Here is a 14,783-nt window from a genome sequence, read left to right on the forward strand (position 1 = left end):
ATTGACGGAAGATAGCCCCAGATTAACAGAACATGCCTGATAGCAGAAGACGACAGCCAGTGGACATAAAAACAGTGAAACTTTCCCTCATTCTTCCAAATTATGTAGACAAAAAGGAGGCGAAGAAACACAGAAGCACACTTTAAGAGTACTACACAGTTTGGGAGTGGAGATTAATAATTTGTCAGCTGTTAATAAATCAGCAATTCAATAGAAGAATAATGGGCAGCATCTATGATGCTAATTTCCAATTCAAGTTTCACAAGAGTGCTGCTGATATCAATATAGTACTATTGGATAGTTGCTTGTCCTCAATTTTTATTAACTTTATTTTTATACTAAGGCTGATGACTGTTATATTGCATTTTATTTAAGATAATGTATAATTTTTTTCATTTTAGAACTTTTTTCTTGTTAATAGATTGATTTTGATGGCAGCTGAACCAATGTGTTTTTTAATTGAGTGTGATGTTTTAATAACTATTCATTTAACTTCATTCATTCATTCATACATCAATGTTGGAGCATATAGTTGTCAATGGAAAGCATTTGTGTTTATAAAACCTACATCTGCTAGGTAGAGGCAGGGTTTCTGATACTCATGGATTCTTAAATATTCCTTTCCTTCACTATCACCTCATATTCTCACTCAGATATCTGCCTCGCTGCCATCAAGCCCTGCATTGCCTTACAGTGCCTTATGTTAAAACTCACCTTAAAGAGCTTTTTCAATACTTCTGCATTCTTTACAATGGCTATCCAGGAGGCCAGAGGCAGGTTTTCAGAAGTAAAATGGATCCTCCAGTGGAGGTGTGGCTTCACCAAGATGGCAGATGAGACGCACTCCTAAGAGGCTGCCGCCAACCACAATAAATCCCACATATTCCTTGGCCCTGTCTGACTTTTTTGGACTCGCATTAGCCCCGTGCGGCACCTGCCACTCGTTCCCTGCCGAATCCTGGATCCATGACCCCTGGTGACTAGTAGGGCGAACCCTAACTGGCCTCCTGATGGGAGGAAATGCATGGGCCTGCATCGCCCTGGACTGGGGTTCCGTGAGGACTCCTGTGTTTGCTGGTTGTTGCGGAGGTGTCCCCACAGTGGCAGCGGAGGTGGTGAGAGGGGCAACTTGGCTGCCCCCCGCCCTGGGCCCTGATCCTGTGGAGCGGTGGACTGGCCGAGCCCCTTTGGAGATCCGGGCTGTGACGCAACTGCTACCTGAGCAGAGGGCACCTCACTGGACTGCAGTGCACCGGACCTGGCTGTGCCAGGGCTGGAGTCTGAAAAGAGACCTTTTGTTCTCTGGAGGGTGGCCCCTGGAAGAAATTGCAGGCTGGTGGCTCGGTCAACATGCCCTGGGAGTACCCAGCACTGCACAGAGGCTTTGGGAGGCTGTGGTGGGACGCCCGGCTTGTCGGGCACTGAACAACGTGATTAGGGCTGTGTGCCTGGCACATGGCACAACGAAGGTAAGCACAACGCAGCAAAGCAGGGTAAGAAGGGTGCGGTGGCACCCTGTGAAAAAGCCTGGGACAGGCCTCAGAGGGATCTTTTCACCAACGGAGCACAGGGGGGACACTTAAGAGGATAGACAGGGGTCCCTGAACTGCTTCCACCTAGCAGGAGGCTCCTTTCTTGCCTAATGACTTTAAGCTGAAAGATTAGACAGTATTAGCGCTCACTATGTGGAATTCTGATGGTGGATTGCACTTAAATTGCCCCCCCCTTCTTTGAGACATATTTTTTATTGAGTATATCCCTACTGCACAGTGCATAAGCTATGCGCTCCCTCCCCAGTGGGGTTCGTCTTTCCCTTGTGCATCTGTAGAGACTGGTGGTGGTAGTTATGTGTGTTGGTCTGAGTTCTCAGGAAGGTCGTACAATACATGAAGGATACTAGCATGGGCAGACATAAGCAAGCATGCTCCTCCCAGGGTAACGCCTTGGACAATTATGCAACCTGACACAGCACACTGTCAGACAGACACATAGCAGGACTACTTAGGAGACTGAGGAGGAGTCTGCAAGGGTAGGTCTGCTTGCTGCCATACATGGTTTGAGGGAAGCCTTAGAGGGACAAATTGAAACTGTAGCATTACAAGTCAACCTTTTGTGTACAGATCTACGCAAGGTCTCTGATAAAGTAAGAGTGACAGAAGGTTCCATTGTGGAGTTTCAGATAGAGGTGACCGCCCTCCGGAAGCCGGTGGCAGCAGCCACTTCAAAGAATGGAAAACTGGAGTCATGTTTGGAGTATGCAGAGGGGTGGTCCCGCCTTAACAATGTGAGAATCCTGGGCCTCCCAGAAAGATCGAAGAAGGCAGCCACTGAACAGTTTGTGGAGAACTGGATCTGTTCTACCCTGAAACCAACTGAATTGTCGCCCTTGGTTGATATTGAGAGGGCCCAGAAGGCATTAGTGGCACCTCCCAGACCTGGGGGTAGGCTGCAAGCAATCATCGTCTGCATACTGAATTATGAGGATAAAGATTCTATCTTGGGGCAGCCAGAGAGACCAAATTGGCTCACTTTGAGAACCAAAAGATGTCAGTACAGAACTCGCGGAAAGGCTTCCTGAAGGTCAAGGCAAAGCTGAGATCCATGGTGTCAGATATATGCTGCTGTACCCGGCCAGGGTTTGCGTTATTTCTGGGGGTAAATTCCACTTTTTTGATTCCCCACAGGATGTCTGGTACTGGATGGAGGTGTGGGACAAGGTGCCCAAGGATAGGGTTAATCCTTGGGGTTGGCCCTACTAGTGCACGTGGATCATGCAACACCAACTGGAGACAAAGGGATAGACTGCGACTAGGGATGATCTACCCGCAACAGTTGAGGAATCACAAACAGTGATGATCCAGGACGATGGCACAATGGCGATTACTCCCTCTTCTAGAGACTCATCGGCAGATGGGGGTCGGCACTCTGAAGGGCATGAGGATATTTCTGATACACCGACTTTGGAGGGTTGTCAGATGATAAGACCAAATTGGTGTTTCGTGCAATACGCTATAGACGGGAGGACGGGCCTCGTTCCCCTGATCGGGAAGGATGGATTTTTGTTCATAGAACAGTTATGACAGATTGTTCAATGGACGCTCTTGAAATATATCCAAAGCTTATGATCATTGACATTTGGATGCAATGGTTCTGACATGGTAAGATAACCTGTAGGGGCTTGAGGAGAGACCTTTCACGTTTGTGGTAGGCAATGTTTGGGGTAACTAGAATTAGGCTGGATGTCCTGACAGCGTACTATGTAGTGGATTTGCAGCAGTTTTATTGGTTGTTTCACTGCTTATCCGGGGTTGGGGGGGGTGAGTTTGTTGCATCAATTCTGAAACAGTTGAAAATACATTGTTGTGTGCCAATACAGTGTGCATGGCGGGTTCAAGAAGGTGTGGGTTCCCTATGGATTCTTTCCAGTTTTAGAGGGACGATAGTTGAGGGGCTTGAACCCTCTTGAGAGCAGAGTTATACGAGTTTATAGTAGATTGACTAAGGGTTATAACCTGGAAAGTCAGGGGGCTCAGATTGTACACTGTGCACTATAGAATACACTCATATTTGTGTTGGAAAGTAGCAAAGATTGCATTCCTACAGGAGACACATCTGATGGGAGATGAAACATAAAAGATGGTCAAAAAATGGCGAGGTCAACTTTTTATGTCACTGACTCCTTTTATGCTCGGGGTGGCCATCTGGGTGGCCCCTGGGATACCACTCAGGCACACATATAGTGAGGCTGATGTAGAGGGTCGCTATTTACTCCTGCAGGGCACCTCAGATGGAATGCCTATAACGATCCTAAACCCTTATGCACCCAACACTGATGATTACATATTTTATGACAGAATTTATGACTTTCTGGAGGTGGCAATGGGTACCCCCATACTTTGGGCCGGAGATTTTATCTGCACAACAGATGGTAATAGGGAACGATTTCCACCTAAGCAGGGAACCAAGCTACTGATGGTGAGATCACTCAAGAGGGTAATGAGTTACTAGAGTGCTGGAGGGAGCTACATCCAGATGGGCAAGAATATACATGCCATTCCAAAACACATGGAACATACAGCCACTTAGATAATTTTTTGCTGGGCGGTCTGACACTTTCGCACATGTCTGCATTTAAACACTTGGGCAGATTCTTATCTGATTATGCTCCCTTTCTGTTGGAGCTGCAATAGGGGCCTAGGAGAAATGAACGGCACCCCTGGCGCATGCCACCCGACTTCCTTTTGGATCCTGCGAGCCATGAGTCTCTGGCGTCATCCATACAGGAATATTTGAAGCTGAATTGGGGCACCAGACAGCACAGAGAGGTGGAGTGTGAAGCCCTAAGGCAGCAGTGCGGGGGATGTGTGGGGACAGTTTGCAGAGTATGGCGCCAAATCAAAAGTGAACTCAAGGCATTGGAGCAGAAATTGGCGACACTACAGAGAGAGGAAAGACGTTCAGCCACTACACACTGGGAACTATTACAGACACACAGGGACATGAATGAGCTTTGGGATAGGCTTGACAGGATGACTTTAAGGTCATATCAACAGAGATTGCATAGGGAAGGGGACAAGTCAGTACACTTATTGGCATGGATAGTCAGGCGGGAGATCGAATCTACGCCTATCCTATACCTGAAATACAAAACAGGAGAAGGTGTTACCAGTAGAAGTGAGATCCAACTGTGTTTGTTTAGCACATCTGTGTTGTTCAAACAGCGGGTCCCGCTAACCTGGAACAAGAGGTGGAAGAATATCTGAGAGGTGTAGATCTCCCCATTCTGAGCTTTGAACAGAAGCAAGAATTAGAGGAGGAAATAACCCAAGAAGAATTGAGGGAGGCCGTGAAAACACTCAATAGGTCGAAAACGCCGAGTGGGTGCTGAGGGGGGCGTTTCCCTTGGAGTTTTATCAGACATACACTGCCACACTCCTCCCTAAATTATTAGAAGTGTTTCAGGAAGCATGGGAAAGAGGTATTGTGCCTGCCACAATGTGAGAAGGGATTGTATGTCTCATTTTGAAAACAGATGGAGACGGGGTGGATCCTTCCTCCTATAGGCCTCTCACCGTGTTAAACTCAGATGTTAAAATTCTTTGTAAGGTCCTGGCATCCAGATTGAGAGGGTGATTCGCGACTTGGTCCATGAAGAACAAATGCGGATTTATACCTCCGTGCAGCACTACATTTAATTTGAGACGGATAGCCCACATTTTGCATGAGATGACTGACGAGGAGCAGGATTTGACCCTAGTATCTGTAGACCTGGAGATTTTTTATTTATTTATTGGAGTTATTTGTTGAAAGTGCTTAAGGGCATTGTGTTCGGCCCTAACTTTTGTGATTGGGTATGCCCCCCTCTATAACGAACCCTTTGTATGTATAAGAATGGAAGTACAGCTTTCCGAGGCATGCGGGATGGAGAGGGGAACTAGACAGGGATGTCCCCTATCACCACTCCTGTTCACGATGGCAATTGAACCACTAGCCCTATTGTTGCAACGGGATACCGCCTGCTATGGTATTCAGGTTGGGACAAAAATTCACGTCATCTCCTTGTATGCAGACAATGCCCTGGTGTATCTTAGAACCCCACAAGAGTCTGTGCCAATACTGATGAAAATGCTGGCAACATTTGGAAGATTCTCTGGGATTAAGATCAATGCCTGGAAATCACTCCTGCTCCCCCTAGGGGGCCTGACGGGACGGCCTACTGATCAGATACCAGAAGAAGGATTATGCTGGGAAATGGAGGGCTTCCTCTACCAGGGTATATGGGTCACACACACGAGGGAAGCACACCACCAACTTAATGTGGAGAGGGTGGTGGGAGGTTTGACTAATTCAGTCGCTTTTTGGAATAAACTCCCCCTTTCCATTATGGGCAGAGCGTCGGTGGCCAAAATGGTCTCCCTGCTCTGCTGTTTGTATTTAGTCCAAAACACACTGTTTCCACTTAACTCTCAGCTTTTTTACAGACTTGATGAGTTATTGAGGTCATTAATATGGGCTGGACTTCGCAGCAGGGTTTCCCTCCCCATGCTGTGGAGAAATCTGGAAGATGGAGTCCTAGCAGTTCCAGATATACAGCTTTATTATTATGTACCTCAATTACAGCATGTGGCTCGATGGCTGACAAACACCGAAGGGTGGGAAAAAACACTCCATAAGGTCCGATTGGTTGAGGATACCATACCGCAGCTCCTGATGAGAGGGGGCAGAACACCATACCCGATACCTCATCTGGTAAAAATCACGGCTACGCTATAGGAGCAGGTGGTTCGTAAGATTATTCAGAGGGCCCTCTTTGACAGGGAATTACCTTTGTGCGATCTGATGCCTTTTCGTGCCATTGATGACTGTATGTCGATGGAACAGTGGAGAAGCGCAGGTTGCCTATTAGCAGGAGACATTTACCCGGAATAACATTTCATATCCTTCCAAGAGGCGCAGGATACCTTTGAAATAGGACCAGGCCAGTTTCTGCAATATGCTAAATTAGAGAGTGTGGTGCAAAAAGTTTGGGGTGACCTTCTGAATGCCCCCCACGTGCGTCAGAGATCGTGGGAAGGGCTGGTAAGGTGGGGGGGGGGAAAGGCACTTGATTTCCCTGTTTTATACAATGGTTATAAAACGACAGGCAGACTGCACCGTGTGTACCACATACACCATGGGAGGAAGACTTAGGGGAAACGCTTTCTGATTCTGATTGAGGTCAGGCCCTGGAACTGGTCCACACCATATCATGTAACAATAGGTTTAAACGCCTGCATTTTAACTATCTACATTGCACCTATGTCACACCGCGTATGTGGAAAAAAGATGGACCCAGCGATGTGGAGAAGAAGAGACCACTTTCCTGCTCTTGGAATTGGCATGTGATGATATACAGGCCTTTTGGAGAGAGGTTGTCCCCAAAATAACAACTGCTACGGAGTTAATATTCACAGTCTCCCACAACCTACCTACTGGGAGTGATACCTAGGTCTAAGGGGTGGAAAATACCTTATAAACTGGCCCAGCTGGCCCTCTTGCTGGCTAAGAGAAGGGTAGATGGGAACCAGGAAGCCTCTGATGGAATAATGCATGAGAGACTTGGTGGAATGGGGCGGCAGAAGAACAGCTTATGCAATTAGTGCGCACAGATGATGGTGCTGTGTACCACCTCTGCAGTACTTAAGGGGTTGGGTGCATTGTTTGGAAAACTTGGCACTGATAGTTGGAGTGGTAAGTGTGGATGGAGAGAGGGAGGTAGCAAAAGAGGTAGTTGGCTACAATACGAGCCTTACACAGTTGTTCACAGCAGAGCATACAGGGGACAAAAAAGCCCTAGATTGCAAAATTGATTTGTTAGATACCGAACTGCGTGACCCAGTATAAAGAGAAACTATTTTGTTACCCTAGAAGATTGGGGGCCTAAATAATCTTCAGAAAGTGAGAGGGACTGACATACGTAGATAGACACAGTATCGACCTCGCGGCTTCAGGAAACACATCTAGACGCACATTGCCCTGCCGGCTTCACTAGAAGATGGTGTCAAAATAGATACTTTTTATTACACAGCACTTATTCTAGGGGAGTGCGCCTCCTGATATGCAATTCTATTGATTTCACACTGCCCCCGAAATCCGAGGTCTATAAAAGCCAGGTATAGTATCTTGGCGGGGTCCCTTGATAACAGAAATCTGGTACTAGTTAATACATATGCCCGAACATAGACACCACAGAATCTTTGATACAATTGTCGGCATACTAAGATACATTGAAGTAGAAATGGTGGTCCTAAGTGGAGATTTCATTTCAGTGCTGAACCCAGAGCTAAACGGATCCTGTGGAAGACGTTCAAAAAAAATAAATTGGCAGAAACGCTCCATGGTATCATGGTTAAACCTGATTCATATATGGAGATAACATAGCATTGAGGGAGACTAGTCGTTATGCTCATTTCCGCACGAGACGCTGTCGAGCACAGATTACTGATTGATAGAACGAGAGGCAGTGCTTTGGTTCTTAGTGGCTCCATATTTCCCTCCTACCATTTCAGACACTCGCCTGTTAAATTAGCAGTATCTATGACCTGCTGGAGCTTCACATTTCATGTGGAGTCTCTCCTATACCCAGAGTCCCGGGAGGAGCTGCGCACTGCAATAATTTATTTTTATTCTGCCTAAACATGGGATCAGTAGCCAAGAATACAAAACTATGGGGGCCTTTAAGGTCCACATTAGAGGCTTAATAATAGGTAAACATGCAGAAATACTGAAATATATACAAACACAGCTGGAGGGCATAGAACGTGACATTAAGATATCAAAAGGCAGGGCCACTGAAATGGCCCAAGAAAAATGAACATGTTATTGCAGAAATACCTCAAGTTGGCTGTCATTGAAGTGGCATCGCAGGGGAAATTCACTCTAGGCCGGCTATATGGCGAGGGCGAAAGACCTGACCAAACATTGGACTGCTTGCTGAAGAGAGATGGACACTGAAGCCATATTCTACAAACTGAGGGCGAATGAAAGGAGATATAAATGGCCAGTGAGGAAGTTATTGGAGAACTTGTTGAGTATTAGGAGCAATAGTATACCAGATCAGATAGCAGAGTCCCTATTTCACACTGAAAAATATCTGGATGAGATTGCTGTGGTTTGGCTGTAGAACTGCCATAGACAGTTTCTGGGTGAACCAATATCTACTGCAGAGATAAAGGCTGCCATCAAGAGTCTAGCGGGAGGCAAAGTACCAGGTTCTGATGGCCATTCCTCTGAGTTCTATAAAGCCGATAAAAATATAATAGCTCTTGATGGACGGTATTGTTTCTCCCTTCAATTTGGTTTCACCCTACATAGACCCACAGCAATCAACTTGTGCGCTATGTTCACAGTTTTGCATCATCTAAAGCCTGACTTGGAGGCAGCTGCAGTCCTTTGGGACACAGAGAAAGCCTTTAACTCTGTGGAGTGGTACTTTTTAATAACCACACTCCGAATGCTTGACATTAGGGGATGATGTCTACAGCTGAGAGCACTGTTATACTCCAAACCAGCAACCAGAGTAGATTGGTTAATGTTGGGTAAGTTTCCAGTGGCCAGGGGCACCAGGCAGGGTTGCCCTATGTCACCTTTGTTATTTGTACTGGCCATGGATCCATTAGATACTACTTGCTGGAAGACCGTTTGCACAGAGAACTTTATTTTAATTTGGGTCACCTTCTGCTCTGTATGTATGTAGATGATAGTCCACTGTTTGTCCGACAACTAGCTGTTAATCTCTCCTCCATGATACGAGAGGTAATCACATTTTACAGATTCTCTGGCATACCTAGAAATTGAAATAAAAATGAACTATTCCCCTTACAGGTAACACATTGAATACTGAGTTGGAACTTCCGATCAGATGGCTGGAAGACTCAGGCTAAATACCTAGTTGTGATTTGCAAAGAGACACAGAGGCTCTTGCTATGGTCTAGCATTGAAGAGATTAATTCACCAAATAAAGGCTTTGATAAAATTACCTTTCTCTGGCTGGCTGAGTAGCACCTATAAAAATGTTAGTGCTCCCAAATTCGCTTTACCTGTTCATGAACATACCTATTTCTTTAAATAATATTTTTTTCCGGACCCTTAAAAATTGTTGACCAGGCTGATTTGGACAGCTAGGCAGCCAAGGGTCTGCTGTAATATAATGACACGCCTTTATGAGAGAGGTGGGTTTGAGGTCCAAGATTTGGAAATCCACTGCTTAATGGCCCACGGGCGTTTTGTCAGACATTGGTACCTCCCTGACATCAAGCCTAACCTCACACTGGAGAAATAAAAAACAAATGGTACTCCCTTGGAGTCTCTGCTGCCATGTGGATTGCTGAGACCATGGATGGGAATAGTCACTGTAGTAACCACTTGCTCTACATGGACGACTATAAGCTTAAAATCTTGTATGAGTTTTCTATACTTGCTGTTGATGCCTCTGGTTCAAAACCCACTCATTCCACTTACTAAAGAGTGTATAGTGATGCAAATCCTGTCCAAGCTTGGTTAAACTGTAATGAGCTGTCTCTGTGATGGAGGGGAGTTTCTTACAGCCAGTACAAGACCAGATATGATCCCACTCCTATGAACATATTCACTTACTTTTTACTGACACATATTAAACAGGAGATGATTCCTGGGGTCCTGAGGAACTGCAGAAATTTGAGCAATTAACCCAGTTAATCAGATCACCAGATTCCACAGGATGAGTAAACTATACATAACGGTTCCTGCCCTCAGCAAATTGACCTAGGAAATAGATATTGTAGTGGGACTGACTCATGCAAAATGGAAGTATGGTTGCATGTAGGCCAAGTTGGTGTACATGGACTGTAAGCATACACTACTTCAATTAAAGTTCTTACATCAAGCAGATTTCTCTTTTTGATCTTTGTTAAGTCTACAGGAAGGGAGATAAATGCTGTTTTAATATATGCAGGATATTATGCACAAATTAATCGCCTTTGAATATGTGTAACTGTTGATGTTATGCTCATTTGTAAGTTAATAAAAAATAAAATGTAAAAAAAACTCCATCTCTCACAACCAAGGATGCGTATTCCAACTCTACAGGTGTGATGAGTGGCAGAAATGGGTTTATGCCAGTTCTGGCTCAGACAGCCAAAAGCACTTTTTCAAAAGTCACTTTTCTGCTTACGTTATCAAAAATCCGATTTCATCATTACACTAAATAAAAAAAATTAAGCAGGACATAACTGTGAAGCATTTTCCTAGGTCTTTCATGGGCATGGTTGGAAAATAAAGATTTGAATCCCAGCTAGGCCTATTGGAGAAACGTCTAGCCAGGGCCTATACCTGAAATAGGATTTGGGTTTTATTTCAGTGTGAAGGCACACTAACTCTAAATGTAGTGTGCCCTATTTTCATGTATCAGCACATTGCCCTGTGGCTTACAAGGCACACTTTAGGGGTGACTGATGAATATATAATAATTATTTTTTCCTAAATGGCAAGGGCATTTCCTCTGCTATGTGTCACTGCAGTGTAGGCACAGTGATGCTCCTGGCAAAAATACATTTTTGTCAAATATGTGGGTGGTGTATATATATACTGCAGCCCAAATATGCTGTTTCATTTGCATGCCATAGGTGGACTTTAGGGACTATCAGCAGTGGATTTATAAGGAAGATAAACAGGCCAAATAGGAAGTTAAAATGTACATCACATCTTTTAGAGGGGGAGCACCGGCATTTTACTACAGTTTCCTATTTACTGATCCCTAAATGATAAACACAACAAGGTGATGGATGGAGTGCTTAAGTTAATCTTAGTCACCAGTGGCGGCTCCTCTATTTGTCTGGAGGAGTGTCGCCCCCACACCAGCAGAGGCAGCTGCACAACCTTTGCCAGAAAACAATCAGAAACTTTGCTTACATTCGTTTTCTGGTAAAGAGCGTGGGCCAAGGAGGTGATGTGCACTGAGGGGGCGTGCAAGGCACTCCCCCTAAAAGCGCTTGTGTGTTTGGCTGGCCATTTCAGGCCAGCCAGACACACATGCGCACAGGGCTCTCTCCAGCTGAGCAACACGGTTGCTGGGCTGGAGAGAGCCTGCACAAGCTCCCAGTCTGCCTGAGAGCGTTCACCCTGGGTGCTCCCAGCCAATCCTGATGCTGCTCTGAGCAGCGTCAGGATTGGCGCAGGGCAGGCTGGGAGCCTGTGCCTGCAGAGCCAGCGAGGAAGCAGCGGAGCGCCGTGTCAGAGGGTAGGTCTTGACCCTGCTCCCCAAGGAAACAGTCTAGCCCAAACTGCCAGGTCAGGTACTTCCTGAACCAGTAAAAATCATCCCTCATCAGCCAGAATAGCTTGAATCCAGTGGCACAGTGAGCCCAGAACCCACTTCCAGGCATACCCGGCACACTTAGAGCAGCAGATGCAAACACAACAAAGTGATGGATGGAATACTTGAATTAATCTCAGCCACTGGCAACCATTCGGGCTGCATCCCAATCCATCGTTTTTTTGCCCACCATGCCACCCCAGTTTGGACTCAGCCATATGCAAATCAGTCTTGACCCTGCTCCAGATGGGAACAGTCCAGCTTGAACTGCCAGGTATGGCCTCCCTGGACCGGAAACAAGCATCCTTGGACCGGTTTCGAAGTATCACCCCTCATCAGCCAGGCTAGCTTGAATCCAGTGAGCCAGGCATCCACGTCTGGGAATACTTGGTGCACTTAGGGCAGCAGATGCAAGCACACCAAGGTAAAGATGGAATCCTTAATTTAATCTCAGCCACTGGCAATTGCTCGGGTTTCATCCTAATCCATCATGTTTTTTGCCCACCATGCCATCCAAATTTGGACCCAGCTGTTAAGCAAATTAGTCAACCCTCCTCCCAAGGGAACAGTCCAGTCTGAACTGCCAGGCCAGATCCTCCCTTGACCGGAAACCAGCATCCTGAGACTGGTTTCAGGGTATCATCCTTCATCAGCCAAGCTAGCTGGATTGTGTGCCCAAACGTCATGGCTTTAGAATCCATTACTCTCAGTCTTGAGCATGATATAGTATGCTCCTAGCAGGCCGTGACCTTGTGACTCAAGGTCCAGGACTTCTGGCCATTTTTCATGGTCAGAGCACCAGCTACATCCAGAATCCATCAAAAGATAAAGTCCACATCCGTGTGGGAAAATGCTTTTGCTTGGCCAAGTTAAAGGTACAACTTCATAAACACATTTGTTTCTTCTTGTTTTTGCACTCCACACTATTCATTCTTCTTGGCCTTTACGCTTTACCACCGGGCTAGGACTTGCTTACAAGGGATGGTTCCCTGTTGGAACTGCCCTTCAGGTGCTCCTGCGGCAGAAGCCCTGTGTGTTCTTTTTCCAAAGTGGCTTCCCATAGCCAGTGCTGTTTTTAGACTGCCTTTTTCATCTACAAATTCATGTGAATGCCTTGTCATTAGATGTTCCAAATACTGTAAGTTCCAAAATAATACAGCCCAGTTTGCCTCGGTTTGAAGTCTCTTATCAGAGACTGCACTTCAGCTGGCAGGCATTGGGCTTTTTATATCAGAGAGCAGAGTGAAGAACTTCTATACAAATGATGCAATGGGTTCTTAGGTGGCACTTCGTCTTTTTCATTCAAAGTAATATCATTAGCATCTTCCTTGGCATGCTGCTAATAAGATCCAGCATGCTTCTCTTGAAGAAAATTAAAATGTTGATCTGTGGTAGTTTCAGCCACGATTGATAAAAAAAAAAATGACACCACCTTACCCTCAAGAAATAAGTACAGTGTAAACATAGTGACCATTCAATGTGCTTCGTGACCAATGGAAACTTCTTTTTAATCAAAACAAGTTTACTACCTGTGGGGCAGTGCAGTAACAAAACTTGAGCCCCCCTCGCAAAGTACGGGGAGGCAACCCCAGCCCCAGTGAGGAGGTCTCAGACCATGGTCTTGCCTCCTTTGCAGAGTGTACTATGCTGAGGTGGCCCCCTGGAGCTCAGGGCCCCCCTCTGCACCATGCAAGCTGCTGGGGCTAATGTTACCCCACTGCTTCGGACAAAGTCTTAAAATCCACACATATGATAGGAAGTAGGGACTGCTGGTTTAGTATGTGTGAGTTTTCCACACTTACTGTATCCCATTAAAGTATTAGTCAAGTTCAACATTTGAAACATAATTTTACCTAAAACCCAGGCCCCAAATACGCTAGGAAATTAGCAATATATGGTCACAATATTTTTGGTAAATCAGACATTTTAAATTGAAAGGTATTTGCATTTTAAAACCCAGAAATCTACGAATAGTGCTCAGTGTCGAGGTTGAGACTTTTTGATTTTTACTTCTAGTATTACGGTTTGTATTTTTGGATACTCATAGCTATAATAATGACTGATTTGATTATGCAAGACTTTTTTGGATTTAAACTGAATGTCAGAGATAGTGAGAATGAAAATTGTAAGAAATAAGGATGAGATCACTGTTAAAAAATAAGTATATATAGAACCAATTGTTTAGGTAAATATTTCCTTACTTAGGCCTACTACCCCTCCTGGGGTATAGGCCATCAACCAGGACTCTTAGTCATCTCTGTCCTGGGCTTTTTTTCACTCTTATGCCAGGTGTAACCCATTTCCTTGCAGTCAACCTCAGGGCCTCGGCGCCAGGTTTTTCATGGTCTTCCCCTTTTCCTTTTCCTTTGAAGGTGCAGGTCAAGCCTTGTCTGGTGGCCTTTGATGCAGGCTTGCAGAGGGTGAGGCCTATCCATCCCCAGCACCTTTTCATGATTTCTTCATGAGCAGGGAGTTGGACAGTCTGCCTCCATAGGTCGTTGTTGCTGATGGTGTTTGGCCAGCAGATATATAGGGTTTTACTCAAACAGATGTTGATAACGGCTTTTACTTTGTTGGTGGTGGTCACGGTTATTCTTCAAGTTTCTGCTCCAAACAGAAGGACCGATTTTATGTTGGAGTTAAAAAGTGTGATCTTGGTTTGTAGTGCTAGGTCCATAGAGCTCCATGTCTTCTTTAGCCGAATGAATACAGCCCTTGTTTGCCGATTCTTGTCTTGACATCGGTGTCTGTGCCGCCCTGCTTGTCTATGACACTGCCCAGGTAGGTGAAGGTCTCGACCTCTTCCAGTGCATTCCTTGCAAGAGTGACTGGAGGTGTGCTAGCCGTGTTAGCCTTCAGGATCTTGTTTTTTCCCCTGTGGATATTGAGGCCAAGGTGAGCTGGTGTGGCTGCCACATTGTTGGTCTTCTCTTGCATCTGCAGATGGGCATTG

This window comes from Pleurodeles waltl, chromosome 2_1, assembly GCF_031143425.1.
Source record: "Pleurodeles waltl isolate 20211129_DDA chromosome 2_1, aPleWal1.hap1.20221129, whole genome shotgun sequence".
NCBI lineage: Eukaryota > Metazoa > Chordata > Amphibia > Caudata > Salamandridae > Pleurodeles > Pleurodeles waltl.